Source organism: Cryptomeria japonica, chromosome 7, assembly GCF_030272615.1.
Source record: "Cryptomeria japonica chromosome 7, Sugi_1.0, whole genome shotgun sequence".
NCBI lineage: Eukaryota > Viridiplantae > Streptophyta > Pinopsida > Cupressales > Cupressaceae > Cryptomeria > Cryptomeria japonica.
This window is the reverse complement of record NC_081411.1, coordinates 421,573,764-421,591,080: the sequence shown is the minus strand read 5'-3', so window position 1 is coordinate 421,591,080 and position 17,317 is coordinate 421,573,764.

The following is a 17,317-nucleotide window of genomic DNA, read 5'->3' as shown; positions in this document are numbered from 1 at the left end:
AAAGAAAAGAAGTGTGGAGGTCTTGGCCTTAGAAAGTACAATACTTTAATAAGGCTCTTTTAGCTAAAATTGGTTGGAATTTTCTTTCAATGAAAAATGATTGGACAAGGATATCTCAAGATAAATATGTTGTGAGGGAGGATCTATTCTCTCCTTCTCCTTCAAATAGTTTGATGATATAGAATAATATCTTAAATTCTAAGAAAGTCATAAAACAAGAAATTAGATGACATGTTGGGAATGGAGGAAAGATTAAGTTCTAGGAGGATATATGGATCAATAATGTCTCTCTAGCATCCTTCCCATGCTTTGGAACTATAAAAGATCCCCTCAGAAGATACTATGGAACTTTTCTATTTGATTGAAGGATTTTTTCCCTCACCTTTTTTGGAATGAAATGGTCAAAAATCAAATTTACGGAGTATCTATGAGATTGTAGTTTTTTTTGACAAAAATAGAGAAGATGACTTATATACGAGTCACACCCACGAGACAAAAATAGAGAACATGAATTATGCCAAGTAAAACTGAAGATGTGGAGACTATGAAGACTGACCATGAGAGTAGAATTAGTTATCTGGAATCAAGCTTGGAAGAAATGAAAGGGAGCTTGAGGAATTTAGTAGACATTAGTAAGGAAGCTATGAATAGTAGTGCAAAGGGCCTCAAGAAGGTAAATGCAATGATTGTTGATCACAAAGCTCAACCTTTATCCAAAATCCCACCTTTGGAGACTAAATAGAAGAATAAATTATAGGATTCAAGTGTGCAAGGAACGAGTTCTCAGACTACGACTGGCATGCATACTAGAACTAGAAGTAGGAATTAGGAGCAAGGTACCTTGAGGTTCATTATGAAAGAGCTTGAAGTCATAAATCGAAAGATAATCTAGAAGAAATCGAACTTGGTGCACTCTTTCTAGTAGGGTGTTGTTGTTTTGGTTTGTGCTTAGCTTATTCTTTGTAGTTTTTTTGGCTTTGAGAGCTCGACCCTTGTTTTGTTTGCTAGTTAGTTGTTGGTTCTGGTCTGTTTTGTGACTTTTCTTTTGGTTGTAAAACTTTGGGTTTTGGGTCCTTGTAAAACTTGTTTATCTTAATGAAAAAATACGTGTCACACCCACCATCTTTTCTTCCCTAAATAAAAACATCAAGGTGGGGGGAATTTTTGAGAGGGGAGAGCTTAATTCATTCTTCAAGGAAATGATACGAAAAATATGATGAGCTCTCCCCTAACTTCAAGGTAAGATATAAAGATGAAAAGGTGCAAGTTGTGGGGTGTAAAAATGTAATTTTTTGAGGAGCTAATACGATAAGATACAAGTATGATCTCAAAAGGGGAAAAGGTTCTGAGGTTGATTAATAAAGATGCCTATGAAGATTATATCGATCTCTTTCTCAAGAATGGTATTAGTTTTAAATATTTACCAATAGGAATACTAATTGAACAAGCCTAAGCACATATACTAATACTAGATTCTATTCAAAATCATCCCAGCATAAAAAGTTAGATGAAATTAGATTTCCTCATTTGCACTAGCTTGATGATTAAGAGATAACACACGTGAACAATGATAAAGACTTAATATCCTATCAACTGTGATCATCCACTTTTATCAAAGTATTATTTCTTGTAGAAGATGAAATACCAAGAATTTATAGAATTCAACTACACAAAGATGGGTTAGCATATTTATTTTAATTTAACAAATATGAGATTAAAAAAATCTATCAGAGCATGTAGTATCGAGGAAGAGTATTAGGTGTACATGAGAAAGGAATTTTAGATCCAATACACTTTTGCATGAACCCCAAATAACAAGGTCCTGTCTATTCACCGAGTGACAAATATAATGGTGAAAATAGTACCTCAATGATATTGGGGGTAACTTCATCAAATGAAAGCATTAAAATAGTGGCCATCTGTAGTGCTTAGCATATGGTTACTGCAAACACTCCTCACATCCACACCATAAAAAATCTTTCCAAAATCCTTAAAACCATTAATTAGAACTAGTGGAAATTAATGTATTGCAAAAAAGGTGAAGATTAAATGTCAAAATCTATTGAATTCAAAAAATAAAGTAGAAACATGAACTTAAAATGTTTGGAATAATTTCATCAAATGCAAGCATCAAAATAGGTGGCACTTGTAATCCTAACAATGAGGTCAATGCCAACACACCTCACATCTGCACAATAAAAAATCATTTCCAAATTCTTAAATCCACCAATTAGAACTCATAAAAATTAAAGTAATATTAAAAAAAGATCAATAACAAATTTTAAGTTCTATTGAATTCAAACAAAAAAGATAAACACATAAATTTAAAATAAATTTTAAACCAATATTAATAAAGAAAAAGTACCTCCTACATATAGAAAGTGTCTACCTCTTTCAAATGATCATTGATCCATCATGAAAGCCATATATAAGTAATGGTTTTAAATAGAATCACAATCCAAAGTCTAAAAATGATTCTCCAATATTTTGAGTTTCATAAATTAAAATAACACATCCAAAATGCCAAATAATCTATCCACATCTACAATTACTTATCATAATCCAACATATCAATTAAAATCCAGAAATCATAACTCATAAACCTATTGCATCTTAGTAGAAACACTTTATCATAAGGAATATCATGAAACTTTTTCTCAATATGAATATTTGGATAATGGTAACCCTAGTATCAATAAGGATTGTAATAACACCTATGCGTTAGATATGAGTTCCACAAACCTAATAATGTAGGTCATTTATATATGTGACTATTGAGATACCATGACATTAGAATCTACATCAATACCATCAAGTGGCCTATAATAGTTAATGATTATTGAAGACCAATACCATCAAAAAATATAAAAAAATATTTAAAAAATATTAAAGCCAAAAATGGCCTCTAGAGTGAAGACCATTTATATGACACTTCAAGGTAGTCACATGATGAAAAGAAAGCAAAATGCATAAAATATGATAACCAAAATAAAAATTGAAGATATATAATTTATCCAATAATAAAAACCATTCTTAATTTTAGATAATAATATGATAAATAGACATAATGTGTAAAGTGAATTATCTTTATGCATCATTTCACTTGGGGGAAAGTTTTCTTATCCATCAACCTTTTGTAATTACATTTCCATTAGTTCATTCCATATCATTTCCATCAAACTTTCCTACCCACCTTGATCTTGATAAGAACTACTACAAAAACCTAAAATATGCTTTGCAAAACTATTGGTAAATGAATCCTTTCATCACACACCATTTCCTATCATGACATTTCCTACAATAATACTATCAAAATATGTAGATTGGAGATAGTATGATATTCCTATGTGATAATAGTTCCTGAATATCATATCATAATCATACTACCATACTCTACCTAAGAACTCCCTTATCCATCCATCTTATAGCATCGTAAATTATCAATGCATTAATTTACACCTCATGTTTGTGCCCCTACTTTAGGGCGTCTCCCCCTCATCTCATATTTGGGTCCATTTAGTGCATTAACTCTAAATTTGATGTGTCATACACATACCAAATGACCCTTTGGGGATATGTCCTCCTCCTGGATCCTAGTTTTGGTCCCTGATTGAGGAGGACTAGGGCGCTAGTGCCCTAGTCCCCCCTTAGTGGGGTCCATTTTTCAAGGGAGAGGTAGGACCTATCGTCTTAGAGGGAATGAATTTGGTGGCTCTATATGACCATTGGAGGTTAGCCTAATCGATAAATCAACCTAGATCCTCATATATAAAGACATTTGATCAACCTAATTTCATCCTAAGAATTCTAAGTCTAAGAATTAGACCAAAACCATTCAAGCATTAAATTTTTCATCATCAAGCATTTCCAAAGATCTTTAAGGCTGCAATTCCTTCATTCAACCATTATGGAGCAAATTAAAATATTCATATGCAATCACACATGTGTGATTAGGGTTTTGTCATTTTCATGCCATTTCATACCAGATATGTGATTACATTCAAGAAGAAAAGTATCATTATTAGTCATTGCAGATGTGAGTTATATATTTCTATTATTTATTTTAGTATTTGCAATATTTCATTCAAGGTTAATTCCTAAACCAAGTTTTAACTTAGGCAAACCCCTATTTCTAGCCTATTTCCCCTTCTTTCTATGTGTAGGAAGCAGGTATAGAGCTATGATATTCAGGATGAGCTTTATTTACAATGACAAATCAATCTCCCATTAGAGTGCAAAAAGTGCAGAGGACCAGAGCGACCATCACACTAGTCCCAACAAATCAAGAGCTATTTTTGGGAACAAGTTTGAACCCTCTTACAATCCTTAGATACAGGTTTGTGGCTCAATCTGATGACTGTAGCTCATTGTTTGTGCATAATTACATCAATTTCAACTCAATTTCCCTAATTTCAATATCATTTATAAATCGGTTCAATTCAAGGGAAAGAAGACACAAATTCAAAACCCCCTTCGAATTAGATCAACATTTTGATCTCTTAGGTTTAGATCTATCTAATTCTTATCTTTCCCTAATGTAATGGTCCCTAAGTAAAAATTAGAGTTTTTCATCCTTCTGTGGTGGAAACCATAATATTTTCATCATTAGACATCCTAATTGCAAGTTTTGGTTCTCTCTTATCTTTGGTTCCAATATTTCAACCCATCAATCCTGCATCCCTCCATGATCTATCCAATACTAAAATAAATTCGTGTAAATGCAACAATCATAGTTCATGCAATTTAACACATCATCTAAAATCATCCCTTAATTTTGTTCTCAATCTTCATGTAAACCTTGTTTCAATTTAGTAACATTATCATCATCAATTTATACCTTTTTCCAATCATCACATTAGTTTTAGAATGTGCCCTTCCCACGTTAGCATCATAAGAATCATTGTTCTCATCAATTAGTCAATTAGTTTTTATCTTGATTATGGAAAGACCATGTTTGTATTTGTACAATTATCCATGCTTTCTCGCTTACTTTTATGTACTTTTCTTTAATTTTCATTTTTCACAACCCTTATAATATATACCACTCCAAACATATCAACCTACATATCATAAACTAACTTTCCAACAACAATAGTATATACTTCCCCAACATACCAACCACCATATTATCAACAACCACCATCTACTTTATTTTTTATAAGCTTTAAAAATAGACTCAAAACCTATGATTTCAATGCAAAACCATATAAATCTACATCAACCTTGATAACATACAACAATCACATCCTTTTCTACTATGAAAATTACCCTATTATACATCACTTGTCTTAAGTGGGATCTTCCTTCTCTAAAATATATACGATCTAAATCCATATTTATATCCTTTTATGATGTATGATGTAAAGGTTTCTAAACTCAAAGTAATCATAACACATCATCATAATAAATCTGCCATTCTCATTTGATCCATCATCATGTTTCTTACATATATCTATTTATTCATTTTCTTTTATTCATCTATCATTTTTCTTCATGTCGTTTTGTACAAAAGATCACCCATATAGTTTGGAATAGATAATTTCTTCAGGGTCATTGATACTCTCTTTCAATCCATTGATACAAATTACAACCTTTTAGTGATCATCATGCAAAAATATTTAGTATATTCCTCCATAGTCCTATCTTTCTTTCTTATATTTTGTAGTATTTTCAATAATTATAATTCACATTTAACAAGTATAAATTACTTTGATATTTTAACAACCATCATATATGATTTTCTTATCTTCTTTTTTGCTTATTTCTAATTGTACTTATACTTCCTTCCACAAACTAGTAGCATGCATCTTTTTAATATTATTTTATAAAATGTATCCCTTTGGGATCTAGTATTTTTTATACTAAAAATATTCATGAAGATAATTTATCCAATTATTCAACTCTACAAGATTCAATTTATCTAAGTAATTATGTCTAAATCTCAAGTCTTGATCTCTCTAACAATATAAAAAATTGATTTAAAAAATTTATTTGATTTATTTCATATTATTCAAGGGCTTCTAGATATTGTTTATAATTTTCCACATCTTTATTACTTTCATCACCATATCTAGGGTTTAGACCTCTTTTTGTATTACATTCTGCAATATCTAGTTGGACTTTTATAATCCTCATCATTTCAAAAAGTCTTTGTTTCATTCAAAAATGTTATTAATACATTGAAACATTTATGTTGGTATCTTTCCCTTGGAAATGGTGCAAACTACTTACATCAATGCTTAGTCTAGAATCACCCTTTCTAATTACCTCTCATTTGGAGATATATTAATTCTGTGTGTGTGTGTGTGTGTGTGTGTGTGTGTCCAAGATGCTAAACTTATGTTCTAATACAACTTGATGTAGTCATGGGAAAAGGAGCCAATGAAGGACTACCAATTACCATATAATAAAATGAACAATACTTAATCACATAGCAATAAAATAAAAATTTGATGACAAAAAGTGAATATAATATTAATTGATTCATAGTAATAAATGATTACAATCTACGACAATGACATTCCAACATACTAACATACTAGGACTGATTCATTCAAATACATAATTCAAAATATATTTTAATACAATTATCAATATCGAATCACTTGTCTTATTTCTTACTTTCTTGCCTTCTAAATGATTATGAGTGAATTTTGAATACCATCCTCTCACCTAGGGATGATCATAGTCATCTATAAGGTGGTGTAAATATTAATGCCTCATGAAACATGTAGTTAGCCAAACATGTAGATGAGTCTCTCATATTGGTTATAGTGTTGAAGGATTAATGAAACTTCTTGTAGCTAAAAAAATATTAACTTTATAGACTAATCTATGTCAATATATGTTCTTTTATTGCTACAAACTTTATAAATTTTTTATGAGATATGTATAGTGAAATTGAGTGAAATCCTATTAAGCTAAGTACTATTTCAAAAAATAATCTTTGCCTTTATCAAATATTTTTTTTGGGAAGTGATGTTACTATCCTTTTTATTTTTTCTTATGTGCTAGGAATATTTTTATAATGTTTCAATTTGATGTAAACCTAGGCTATTTTGGTTTCTCTTGAGAATACCTATGATTTGGGTTGGAGGAAGCTCGTTTTTAAATCTAATTCTTTGTGATTTGTTTTTTGAACAAAAAGGGGTCTTAGGCATTCTCCTAGAGAATTGACTCTTCAATGAGCTAGATTCCCACTCTATTTAAAAGTTAATTTTATCTCCTATATTTCAAGGGAGTGGAATGGTGTAGTATATGCCATTCTACATGAGAATAAGAGGAAAAGAATCATTAGAATATTTCTAGTCTATGTGCACTACATTTTGAAAAACCTTCTAAAGATTTTGAGCATACTCATACTGACCAAATTACATAGGAATAAAGGACTTTACTCTTTTATTCATCATGATGAGATGAGTTATTTTGGTTTCTATAAGGTTCAAGATAGTGACAAAACTTCTTACATTTTCCCTCTTCTTGCTTTAGAAAACTATGAAGTAAATTTACATATGTTGATCGATACTAGAACCATTATCAAGTTTACTAATGCCTTCTTTAAAAAACTACAAATGATTAACCATATCTATTTTCTTTTACTTTTCAATATTAATGAAATGATATTCACAATCTAATGAGTCCTTATTTAGATACCTGAATGTATTCCTATTTTTCATGAGTGTCTTGAAATGATCCATAGTGACATCACATAGGAAAATTGGATCCAGAAGAAATTTTTCTTGGAGTTTATAGAACAATTTTATAGCACAATCAATATAATATTAAATAGAAAACATAATAATAATATATTAGAAATAAACATAACCAATCAAATCTTATTGTTACGTATGTTAATTTTGTGTTAGTTATGTCATTTAAAATGATGAAATGTTTCATATAAAGTCATACTATATCAGTGTAAATCACCCTCATTGAATGAGAGTGAAATCCCAATAAAATCAATATATCATTTAATTAATTGTTACGCAATAACAGTGCAATCTGTGTGTATTTACTCTACCATTTTCGATACGACATTATAGAAATCCATTGATCAAACTGTTATTAAAGTTTGGTACACGTTGGAAATTCAAAGGGTGACATTGTTTTGTTCTATGTATACGCATTGAAGAGAAATAGAAAAGAGAGTTTGAGAAGTTTGTATTGCTCAATAAAATTGCTGTTTCAGAATCCTTTATCATGCACCGAAGAAGATTAGTAAGTTATTCACATATTTGATTGGTGATAGATAGTCTTCAGGCGTTAAGATAGAAGAAAGGGATTGAAACATGGTTAACTATTTGATTGGCATGTTGTGGAATGTGATAAGGACGAAGTATTTTGGCCTTGAGCGCAATGTTTTCTCTTGTAGTGTTTCTGCCTTGCACGTAATTCGTCTTGCAAGAATGGGCTAAAAATGGAGAGAAGTGAAGAGAAGTCACCAAATCAGTTGAAGCGATTGCAAGGGTGTCATTCCGCGATTGCTACAGAGAGCACCGGATATTTCAATACAATGCAATGCATTGAGAGAGGATGTTTGAAAATTCTAGATACTTCAATTTTGCTTAATGGTGTGACGGTGGTAGTCTAACTGTCATAGTTGACAACTGTTGGGGTATTTAATTTGTACGTTGAAAATTTTGCCCAAACCTTGTCTATTAATTTGTGCGTTGAAAATTTCAAGAATGATGATGACAATTAGGTATGATTTTTTTTCTCTCATACGTCACACCAGCAATTGATTATTATTGGTCAACTTGAAATTAAGACGAGGGTCCCACCATCATTTATAGTTTACATCACATTGTTATCTACATAGATTCACAAAGTAAAAGGTCGAAGGAATAAGAGTGTGTAAGGAGGTTTTCTCTTATTAGTTCCTGCCCATCGCAGGAATACTTATGCATTCACTATGTTTTTAAATAGTGATTAAACATTGTGTTTTCAGCCAATCAATTTTTTAGATTTTTTCAAACTAAAATAAATATCTCTTTTTTCAAAAGTTAAGTTGCTTATTTTTTAACAAAACATATTTTAAAAAAGACTTATTTGTGTTGTGATTGGTCTATATGAATTTCTATAGGCATAAAATTTAATTTTCATCAACAAAAATAACACAAATTTTATGTACTGTTACAACTAAAAGCTGTCAGAAATTTAATGCATCCACACCAAAAAATATTAAAAAGTATTTACGTCAGTTATAAATCTCGATTTCCGTCCCCATAGTTTATGAGAGCACATAAGTTAAAAGTGGAAATAGCAAAGTTACTGACCGCCATTCACTATCGTTTTCGTACTCACCATCGCTTCGTTTTCGTACTCACCATGGCTTATCCGACAATTTGCTCCGTATGGGACCGGATAATTTGCTAGCTTACATAAATACATTTCAAATCTCATTAATAACCAAAATGTCGATGGGATATGTTAATGTACTTTATCTATAAATAAATAATAAAAACACTTAATTCCCATTATTTAAAGCATTTCTTTCTTGCTTTTTTTAAATGAAGCCACCTCTATTACATTTAGATTATAAAGTTAAATTTATAATAAATATTTTTATTTTCATAATTTTTTACTAATAATTAAATTATATTTAATAATAATTATTAAAAAAAGAAATTTAACAGATATAAATATTTAATTTTTTATTATATTCTTTTTAAAAATATCTATTTTTAAATTTTTTAAGTAGATTGTATTTCATTTTTTTACTTTTTAAAATTTAGTTTTACTTATAATTTTAAATATAAAAAGATAAAAATTAAAATTTAAAATTTTTATTTTTTTTAAAAATGTTTTGTTTGGAGTAGAGTTCAATTTTATAATATTTTATAATTTGTTAATATTGATTTTATAAATTTATTACTTTTTAATTTTTATCTTCATTAAGAATTGTGGTTCAAAAATAATTATAATCAATTTTAACATCTATTTTAATTATTTATTCATGCAATATAAAAAATAATTTAATAAAAATGCTATTTATGCAATGCAATTACAATTGTACAAAGATTTTTAAATTTATTTGTATGATAATTTGTAGTACTAATGAAAGAATCATATTTTATAATTATCATTTAAATAGAAAACACAATGACAATAAATATTTGTTTATTTTTTAATTACATTTAAAAAAAATAGAGTTCACTTTTTACAATTTTTAATAAGTTTTATTTAATTTTTAACTTTTAAAGTTTGGTTTTACTTGTAACTCTTAATGTAAAAGTTAAAATTTTAGCTTTAATATTTTGAATATTGTTTGATTTTATTTTTAATATTTTTATTTAGAGACTATTCAACTTTATAACTATATAATCAAATCAAATGATGAAATCAAAACTCTAACTTTGTAATAAAACATTTTATATTCTATACAATTCAAAGTTTCAAATGAAAACTATAACATTGGTGTCTCATTAATCATGCAACAAAAAAACTCTTCTATATAATTCAAAATTTAAAATGAAAACTATAATTTTGATGCATTTTATTAGCCATGTAATGATAATAAAATTGTTTTTTATTATACAATTCAAACTTTAGTAATCTGCTTAGTCATGACTCTTATTCTATCTCTATCTCTAACCTTGACACATTGAATATCTTGTTTTTCCTATTTTTTTTTTTTCTTTGTATAAAGATTGAGGCTCTTTAAAATATTCCTTTTAGCTAATGAAAATGTTAGTAATTAATTAAATTGATTAACTTAAAATAGATATAAACATATATTTTATAATATTCTTATTGATTAAATTTTAAATCCACCTCTATTTCCCCCTCTCCCTCTCCCTCTATATCTATCAATCTCTTTCACTCCCTATATACTCATCTATCTATCTCTCTACCTTTATCTCCCCCTCTACCTCTTCCTCTCTATCTATCTATCCATCTCCTTAAATCTCTCTCTTTCTATTCTTATCTTTTCTTCTACCTTTCTCTATCTCTCTATGTATTTCTCTCCATCTTCCTCTCCCTCTATCTTTATCTCTATTTTTATTTACTCTAAACTACTCATACTAATGGCAGGAACTTGACGCTTTGCGTCCTTGTTCTCAAAGTGGTATCATAGTTTAGATGGTGATTGCTGACTGCTTAGTTAAGTACATGATTATAATGGTTTTGGTATTATTTTTGTTTGTGAGAAAATATATATATATATATATATATATATATATATATATATATATATATATATGTATGTATGTATGTATATGTGTATGTATATATATGTATATGTATATATATGTATATGTATTTATATATATTATTCGTCGAAGTCAATGTTTTCATATAAAGTTAAATATCACTTTTAATAAAAAAATTTTGACAAGTGATTTTATTGTAAAATATGTATTATTAGTGGAATTCGACATTTAAATATGGTTATGCAGCAGTGTTGAGGGTCTTGGAAAGGTCAATGAGATGATGACTATCTATAGATCCCAACCTATCTCCAGTGTTCCACCATTAGATGCTAAACAAAAGAAGAAAATTCAAGAACTAAGCTCGCAAGGACCGGGATCACAGGTTACTAGGAGCACCTTTACCAGAACAAGGAGCAGGAATTAGGAGAGGAGTTCAATGAGATTTATTATGGAAGAGCTCGAGGAGATCAACAAGAATATGATCCAGAAGAACTCAGAGCTCATGCACTCTCTGGTTTAGTTTTCTCTTTTTGTGTTGTTCTTAGTTTAGGTTTTTTGTTGGTTGTTGCTCTATGTGGGCTTTGCCCTATTTCGGTGGTTGTTTTGTTCTTGGTTTTGGACTGGTTAGCGACTCTTTCATCTTTCTTAATTTTCTATTTGGATTTGGGTTTCAGGTCCCTGTAAAACCCATTTATCTTAATAAAAAATATTTAAATATGGTTATGAAATTAAAAACATAATTTTTTAAGACAAATTATTCTATTTTTGTAACATGTCATTGTAATGGGTGTGTTTTGGTGGAAAATGACACTCTAGTTTATGCATATGGGCAAATACATAGATGCACTATAGTATAGAGGTTCTAATAATGAATATACATGAACTAAATCAAAGAGTAGGTTGGAAGAAACACGAGGTTGAAAGTTTTTCCACACACTCAATTATTTTCTTTCTCTAAGATGGTAGAATGTTTGAATCTAACATCTCCATGTTTGTGAATAGTTTAACCTCTTAAATAGGGAAAAATTAGTATATGATGTTTATTTTGTATATTTAAATTCTTAAATATATAATTTCATTAAATATAATCTATACATGATTATTTTTATTTATATACATCCATGTTTACAGTTCACATAATCTCCATCTATAATTAAATATTACTTATATAAACAATAAAAATACATACAATTCGATAACAATGTCCTCTCAATAGAAATATGTGTTGTGTTCTTAGAACATGAAGATAATATAAAGCGTTGAAGAAAAGAAAATTCTTAAATAATTTACATCAAAATACACACTCCCTAATGTATCAACAACTCTAGCTGAACAATCCTACTTGCATATATGCTAATACTATATTATATTCAAACTCATTTCAACCTAAAAAGTTAAATGAAAAACATGTCCTTATTTGTAGTATCTTGAGGATAAAGAGACAACTAGCATGTAAAAGTAGGAGCCTTAATATCCTATCAACAACGATCATTGAAGCAGTCACTAGTGAGCATGTAAAAGTTGTTACTGGTTAGCAAGAGTAAACACAACAGGAAGACAAAGATATGATGTAGGCAATGCAAAACAGATTGTTTTATTTCATGAAAATTGATTACAACCAACCGGTAACAATTGAGTTATAGCATAACCGACTCATAGGCCTGTAGAACATACATAATAGGTCACAATCGAGACCTTGAATCTTAATATCTATCTTCTATGCACAGCCTCGCTACTTTAATCTTCCATTCCTTTTCATTCTAATGCACAATTACAATTATATATATGATCCAAAGGATCTAATCGACCCAAAAAGGGAACCAAACCTGAAGAACAAGACCTAACGTGTAAAATTAACAAGGTCCGCCTCTGCCAAGAGATTCCTCCAGAAAATCCAAAGGATGAAGTGTAGATTGTGGGAAAAGGCCAGACACATGCCAAGACACATCGGAATCAACTCTCAAGGCTCTGCAAGATTCAAAAGGGGTTCCAGTAGATAACCAAAATAGGTCCAGGCAACCGGTAATAAGAATTATCAACCAGTAACAGGAAACTATCAAGGAAACCAATAGCGATAACTTGTCGGAAAATGATACAAGTGCGATGTGGTCTAGAACTAAGAAAGATGATCAAGTCTTCAAGTTGAATCCAATTCCATAGGATCTAATGAGCCAAAACTGGGACACACAGAAAGAAATGTTAAAACTACAAACAAAAAGAAAAACAGAAAGAAAATGGTTTTTGTTGATGCAAGCTTGCTATGAACCAAGGATGCTCCTACATTAGATATCCGAGGTTATTGAAAAAGTGAGTCTCTCAATTTGCTAGGGTCAGATGAAAACCAAGGTGGTCTACCTCTTCTTGAGAAATCCAAGATGAATCTTCAACTGGTTTGTCCTTCCACTTCACAAGATACTCCTTATACTGACTGCTCCAGGTACTATGCCCAATCCTACTATCCAAAATTTTTGCAATCTAATCCGGTTCCTTCCGAGGCAACTGTTTCTCCAAGTCTGTAATACTGTCCTCACTGAATTTTGGTCCATGATACTCATGAAGATATGCAATGTTAAACATAGGTGAAATACTCAGACTATCTAGTAACTCCACTTCATATGCATTTCCAGAACTGAACTTCCTCAAAATCCTGCAAGGTCCAAACAACTTCTTCTGAAACTTGTTATAAGTGTCAATTGGGAATCTTTCTTTTCTCAGATATACCATCACATCATCGCCAACATCAAATTCCTTTTTTCTCCTCTTCTCATTTGCCTTCTCCTTATACTTGTTGTTCATGTCCTCCAAATGCTGCTTAACCTGAATATGCAAGGCTGCCATGTGATCTACAAAATCTTCTGCTTCTGAACTTCTCCGATCTTCACTACTAATATCCCTCAATTCTGATATACCTCTAGGATGCATTCTGGTAACAATCTCAAAAGGTGTTCTTCCGGTACTCCTATCTACTAAATTGTTGTAGGCAAACTTTGCTTGTGCAAGGATCAAATCCCAACTTCCGGTTTTATCTCCCACTAAACATCTCAACAATTTTTTCAAACTTTGGTTAACTACTTCTGTCTGTCCATTAGTCTATGGATGAAAAGTAGAACTGAACTGCAAATTTATCTTCATATTCTTCCAAAGTGTTCTAAAAAAATAGCCAACAAACTTAGTGTCTCTGTCTGAAACTATGGTCTTAGGTAATCCATGCAATCTTACCGCTTCCTTGAAAAATAGGTCTGCTTCATGAAATGCATCTGATGTCTTCTTAAAAGGTCTAAAATGGGCCATCTTCGAGAATCTATCCACTACCACAAATATATCTAATCATTGCTTCTCGATGTTTTAGGAAATCCTAGTACAACAATCCATGCTTATATCCTCCCAACGTCTTACCGATATTATCAAAGGTTTATACAATCCTGCATTTTGACTACTACCCTTTGCAACTTGATAAACTCTACAACTTTGCACATATCTCTTAACATCATTATGAATCTGAGGTCAAAAGTACTGCTCACTCACCATTGCTACTATTTTGTCAATACCAAATATCCAACTAATCCTCCACTATGTTTTTCCTTTATCAGATTCTCCCTCATAGAACTCTTAGGTATGCACAACTGAATTCCTTGGAATAACATCACATCCAGAATGAAGTAATCCAACCACTTTCTTCTATCTACCATAACCGGTTCTCTACATGCTTTCTAAGGTTCTGCGAAATCTAGGTCTTCATCATACAAGGTCTTCAATTCCTCAAGTTCTAATACTATCACTCTCATATCTGTCAGCAAATTCCTTCTCCTACTCAATGCATCAGCAACTTTGTTATATTTTCCAATTTTGTGCTTCAACACAAAGGTGTAACTCTGCAAGAATTCTACCCATCTCATATGTCTCTGATTCAACTTACTTTGCTTGTTAAAATACTACAAAGCTTGATGATCTATATACAACACAAACTCCTTAGGCAACAAGTAATGTCTCCACTTCTTCAAGGCTTGAACTATGGCATAAAACTCCTGAACATACACTGAATATCTCCTCTAGGCATCATTCAATTTCTCACTAAAATAAGCGACTGCTCTCCCTTCCTGACTCAAGGTTGCTCCTATTGTTGTTCCACTTGCATCACAATCCACTTGAAATACTTCATTGAAATCCAGTAAAGCCAACATAGGATTCTCAATCACTTTTTGCTTCAATAGTTCAAAAGTTTTGTTTTCTCTAGTGGTCCACTTGAATTCCTTCCGATCTTCTCTCATGGTCTTAGTCATAGGGTTACAAATTGAATTGAAAATTCTGATAAACTTTCGGTAAAAACTAGCCAATCCATGAAATGATCTTACCTCTCCAATGATTTATAGTGTAGGCCATTAAACCAATTGCTTTCACTTTCTCATGGTCCATCTTCAAACCATCCACAGATATCACAAATCTTAAATAGACTAACTCATTGTTCATGAAAGTACACTTCTTGATATTTATCAACAACTTCTCTTCTCTCAATATCTGCAAAACTTGTCTCAACTACAACAAATGCTCTGCTTTTGTCTTACTGAAAATCAGAATGTCATACAAATACACAATAACAAACTTACCCAATAAATTCTTCAATACCTCATTAATCAGCCTCATGAAAGTACTCGGTGCATTAGTTAACCCAAAAGGCATCACCAACCATTCATACAGTCCTTCATTTATCATAAATGATTTCTTCCACTCATCTCCTTCTCTGATATTGATATGATGATATCCACTCTTCAAATCTATCTTTATAAAATATTTTTCTCCACTCAAATAGTCCATTATGTCATCCATCCTAGGAAAATAAAACCAGTATTACACTGTGATATTGTTTATTACTCTAAAATCAATACACATTCTCCACTCTCCATTCTTCTTAGGTGTTAATACTGTTGGTATTGCACAAGGGCTCAAACTTTCCTCGATCAAACCTTTCTTCAACAACTCTTGCACTTGTCTATTCAGTTTTTCATTCTCTGTCGATGTCATCTGGCATGCATCTTTGTTATGCAAACTAACTCTGAGAACCGATTTCATGCAATGATTGATACTTCTCATAGGTGGCAATCCATCAGGTACATTATCTGAAATGATGTCTTCATACTCTGTCAGCAAATCTTTTATCTCTTTCCATTGTTCTCCTTCTAGTTTTGGTTTCTCAGTCTTCTTAGGAATTAAGGAAAAACACACATTCTCATATCTCAATCCATCCAAGAATTTCCTTCCATCTACCAAACATATTCTAGCATTCATACAAACTTCATTCTTTAAGGGTTCCTCCAAAGACAACAAGGTTTTCTTCATCCCATTGGCCACAATAGTTTATGTATTCTTCCTCCCATCATGTACTACTTGTCTGTCAAACTACCAAGGTCTACCCAAAAAAAGATGATAAATATCCATAGGCATAATATCACACAAGACTTCATCATGGTAATTCCCAATTTTCAATTTCACTAAACATTGTTCACTTACTAACAACTTATGTTCATCCTAATTCCATGCCATCTGATAAGGCTTAGGGTGCTTCAATCTTTCCAAATTCAACTTACTCACCATCTCTTTTGAAACAAGATTATTTGAACTACCACTATCAATAACAACTTTACAACATTTACTAGATACTTTTCATCTAGCCTTGAATAATTTCTTCCTCTGGAAGGGCTCTTCATCTCCTCTGGTATGACATAAAGCTCTCCTCATCATCAATAGTTCTCCATCTTCTAGTTTATTTTCTAATCTGAGGGGGTTTTCTTCCACCACTGTTTCTCTTTTGATATTCTTTGTCTTCTTACAATCAAAAGAATGATGTCCTTCTCCTCCACACTTATAGCAAGTTCCTCTAAATGTTCTCTTGTCTTTCCTTCCAAAATTATCATTTCGGTAGCCATCTTGTTCTCTCCTTTGGTAGAAATTTCTATCATCGTTTCGGTATGAATTACCTTCTTTGTTCACTTCCTTGTCCTTGTTCTAATCTGTACAGGTTCCTCTACCTCCAGTATATCCTCTTCCTCCTTGAAATCTTCGTCCGAAAACCATCCACCTCTACCTCTCTACCTCTACTCATGTCTTTTGTTTAGCTTCTCTTCGGCCTTTAGGGCATACTGGTAAGACTCTTCAACACTCTCCAATTT